Below are 4,900 nucleotides of genomic sequence, written 5' to 3'. Positions count from 1 at the left end.
AGTAGCTTTTGCTGAACTTAATGCCAGTCTTTGAAAATGCGCTGTTTTACCCTGTTGTGTACAATTGACAATATACATACATACAAATATAAACATGCATGGTAAATTTGAAATGGGACTTTAAATCCCACTTTCAAATCGAATATGAAATATTAGTATCAAATAATAAAAATATTAAACAATACATTAATGTATCACAATATCATATGTTTAAACATAAATAAATAAAAATAATAAAAAATAAAAATCATAGAAATCACCAACTGGAACTATATCAATCTGGATAGGGGTTCCAGTTTATGTTGTCGTCCGGGTTCCATGGTTGGTGCTGGTAGGCCTGGTTAGGGTTGTAGAGAGTATATTGTGGTCTCATCTCGGGCTGGTGTGGAGGATAGTAAGCGGGTCGGGTCGGAACGTAGTGATCCTGAGGTGACAGCCGGCTCATAATCTGACGCTGATGATAGTCCCATCTATCATGCTGTCTTTGCCTGGAATGCTGGTAATCATTCCGGGCTTGCCACTACTCCATCCGACTAAATCTCTCCCCGTTTGTCATATCTACCTCATCTACACGCTGGTAGACGTCCGTCATAGCCTCCCTAATGACATCCCTAATGTCATCCGCTTCCTCCATTTCCTCATCTGAAACTCTCTCTACCTGAGGATGACTACCTTCATAGGGTACTGGCTGGTTGTGTCTGCTCTTCAATACCTTAGCACCCTGATAGACCTTCAATCCTAAAGGCTCAACCTATTCCCTACATTCCAAAAGTGGACCCCCTTGGTCCCTATCTACACCTAAATACTCTCCAATGAGAGTAACAAAAATACCTCCTCCTATTATCCTCCCTTCCTGTATTCCTTCCACCATCTTTGACAAATAAAAACCAACACAGTAGGGGATATTAACAAAACTTCTTGGGTCACGAATACACTTTAGGTAAAATAAATCATGTAAGGTCATTTTCTTCTTGTTGTGACCTCTCTGTGTAATCGAGTTAGCCAGAAATCTATGAATTATACGAAGTTCGGCTTTGTTAATATGTAAGTAGGAGTGTTTTCCTCCCAGTGTAAAAACATTATAGTTTGACATACGCCTCCAGACGTCGTTCGCGTCAAAATTCCTATCTACCCTTTCACCACGATAAATCAAATTCATACAATCGGGTAGTAGTAATTCACCAGGAGTATATATCTGTAAAGCCCTAGCCATGTCCAGCATGAACATCCTGTACATCCTACGGCCAAGTATAAATCTAAGAAAACTTTTATCATCTAATCTATCTACATCTGCATTTAACGCTATAGTACTCATAAGCTCAATACACCATTCCTTATATACAGGTCTACCAATGGTGAATAGACGTTCCCAATCATGAAAAGAAGAACTGTCATACCTTTGGATCAGATGCTCCCTAACTGAGTTAGCTAGTTGGACCCTTTCCAAAGGATCCCAATCGATTACCCTTGGCACTTCTACATTTTTCGGTAGCAGTTTGAATTTGTTACTTTGATATGCCGGGTAATCCCTCCAGCTTCTATGAAATCTCAGATTAGGATGCAACGTGTGTTCAGGAATTGTTGGGTATTCTACTGGTGGATGTATCGGAAATACTGTGAAGGCATCAACAAATTGTAGCAGATCATAATAAGGTACGTGTTGATCAGGCTGTTGTTGTGGTTCCTGTTGTTGTTCCGGTTCAGGCTCGTATTGCGGCTCATATTCTGGTTCAGGTTCTGGTTCTGGTTATGGTTGTCTAGATGATGATGATGAACCTCCAGTTTCAGTATTAGTAAATCTCTGCAAAACACATTAAACACGAATTTTGTGCATCCAAATATGCATTAGTGTTAGCAAAATAACAAATTAACATAATTACAATAATATGTTAAATCAAAATTAAACTTATACACATTTTCACAATTTTAACAATTCTACACTTTTTCAAATAAGCATATATGAAAATGTATACAAAGTTCATAAGCATTTAACTCAAATAACATGTCAAAATAGTCATTACTAGCAATTAAACAAGTCTCAAATGACAATTATATCAAATTAATCAAGTTCATGAATTTTAGACTTAAAAAGTCCACTTTAATCTTCAAAAATCATGTTTAGGATCAAAGTTTGGATCATTTAGCTACCTAAACATGTTACACTACTTAATTTAGCAATAATTCATGACAAAAATCGTCCATAACCTGTTTATATCAAAAAGTCCCAAATTGCTCAAGAACACAAACCCTAGATTTCTAAAAATTTTGAAGTTTTTGGCTTCAAATCATGTTAAATAGCATCAATCTAGGTTATACATGCATAATATACTAACAATTTAACACTAATTACACTAGAAATTAACAAAACCAAATTAGGAAAAATATAGCTCAAGAACACTTAAATCGGTTTAGGGATGAAATTATTACCCTTTTTGATTAACTTCTTATCAAATTCATGTTTAGAGCGGATTGTAGCGAGAAATTTGGTGAAAATTGAGAGGTTTTGGGGTGTATGTTCGTGAATATGTGTGTGTGTTGTGTGTTGTGCAGAACTCGACTGAGTTTTTGTTTCTGGCCAATTTTCCAGCTCCATGCGATCGCATGGCTTCATAGGCCAAACTCCATGCGATCGCATGGAGTCCGGGTACAGTATTTTTTTTTTATTTTATAAAAACCTTACACTTTTTTTTAAAACATATAATTAAATTAAATTTTAAAAATTTGTTTCTTTTTAGAATGAGGGCGTTTCGAAACGATGTCCTAGTCCGTCCCTCGACAAAATTTTAAAATTTGTCAATTCAAAGCGCGGTTTTAAAAGTAAAGATTTTTGAGTTTTTTTAATGTTTTTGGCATACTTTAATTTAATAAGATTAAAAATAATGATAATAAAAGTTCTCGTCCCTCCCTTGGGTAGAGCAATTTCGGTTCAACGACCTAGTTTTCAACTCACGACGAATTTTAAAAATCATATTTTTAACTTAGCGAAATAAAGTAAAATTTTTTTTTAAATTCACATCAAATTTAAATGCATAAAATTAAAAATTCATATTATTAAAATTTTAAAAATTCACACCAAATTTATATTATATTTTTGTTTTTATACATACAAACTTATATTAAAAACATAAAATTTTCAAATATTTACAAACTTAAATATATTGATTTTAAAAAGTTTACAATATTATTTAAATATTAATTTTAAAAACAAAGTAAAAATAAAAATCTTTTTGGTCTTTTATCCCACTTTAATCAATCAAATATTATCAAAAATATACGCCCCTCTTTTCGGTAAAGTAATTTCGGTTATATTATCTAGTTTTACTCCTGACGAATTTTTGAAATATTTTGGTTTGATTGATTAAAGATATTTATACCTTAAGAATAAACTGTAAATTTCGCAGTGATGTAATAAATTTTTGTATGATATCAATAATTTCGGTCACGCATACCTAATTTTATTGAATACCAATTTAATACTTTATAGTGAACGATTCAGCGTTTATTATCAAAAGGTTAAAAACAATAAAATAAAAATAAAAACTGTACATACTTACCTGTGAAATAGAATTCTCAGTGACCTGCTTTAGCCCACTCATAAGATAGTCGGACTAATTGGTTTTCCATAGCTACATAGGCATAACCTCGAGCATTCAACGATTTTTCTTCGAAACATATGAACGGTCCTTCTCTGCATAAAGTAACGAACTCGGTATTGGAATATGTCAGATTCGTCGAGCATTTTCCTTCGTGTGACCATTTTCCGCATTTGTGACATCTTTCAAGGTGTCGTGCTCTTCTTTTCGCTGCGGATTTTGATTTTCCTTTACCAAAATGTAACTTATTATGTTCGTACCTGAGTTCTTTTCTTACTTCGTCCAATTTGGCTCTTATTACTGATACCAGGTCACTCGGGAGTGTGTCATTATTACGTTTAGTGATCAAAGCGTGTAGCATTAGACCATGGTTCAGTTCACAGGAATTCTTCATCTCGTAAAACCTAAAAAAATAAAAATTCAGAATGAGGGGAGAAGAATAGTTCTTTAGGGTCTGCTAGGGAAAGATCATTCGGATTCCATTATCGAGAACTACACGAAAACAGAATATCTAATTCTAACAGAAATACATATTACCCTAAAAAGATTCGAACCTCCCCACACTTAGTTAGCTGTGGTGTTGAAATTGTGATTAACTTCATTGTCAACTTCCATCGGATCATGTACGTAATGTTTAACTCTGTGACCATTAACTTTAAATTCAATCCCATTTGAATTTATTAACTCTATTGTTCCGTATGGGAAAACTCTTTTGACTATAAATGGTCCAGACCATCTTGATTTCAATTTTCCAGGAAATAGCTTGAATCGTGAATTGAAAAGAAGAACTATATCTCCTTCTTTAAATTCTTTTGAACTTCTGATTCTTTTATCATGCCATTTCTTCGTTCTTTCTTTATAGATTAACGAATTTTTGTATGCTTCATGTCTCAATTCTTCTAATTCGTTTAGTTGACTTAATCGTAGACGTCCGGCTTCATGTAAATAAAGATTACATGTCTTCAAAGCCCAAAATGCTTTGTGTTCAATTTCTACTGGAAGATGACATGCATTTTCGTAAACGAGTTTAAAAGGTGTGGTTTCAATTGGAGTTTTGTAGGCTGTTCTAAAAGCCCAGAGTGCATCCTCCAATCTCATGGACCATTCCTTCGGATTTGATCCTACGGTTTTTTCTAGAATACGTTTTAAAGCTCGGTTGGTATTTTCAACTTGTCCACTTGTTTGTGGATGATAAGCAGTGGAGTTACTCCATATCTTTTGAGAACTTTCTCAAGTTGATTATTACAAAAATGAGTACCCCGATCACTTATTAAAGCTTTCGGTATTCCGAACCTTGCAAAAAGACG

This window comes from Rutidosis leptorrhynchoides, chromosome 6 (assembly GCF_046630445.1).
Source record: "Rutidosis leptorrhynchoides isolate AG116_Rl617_1_P2 chromosome 6, CSIRO_AGI_Rlap_v1, whole genome shotgun sequence".
NCBI classification, from domain to species: domain Eukaryota; kingdom Viridiplantae; phylum Streptophyta; class Magnoliopsida; order Asterales; family Asteraceae; genus Rutidosis; species Rutidosis leptorrhynchoides.
This window is presented reverse-complemented; position numbering follows the sequence as displayed.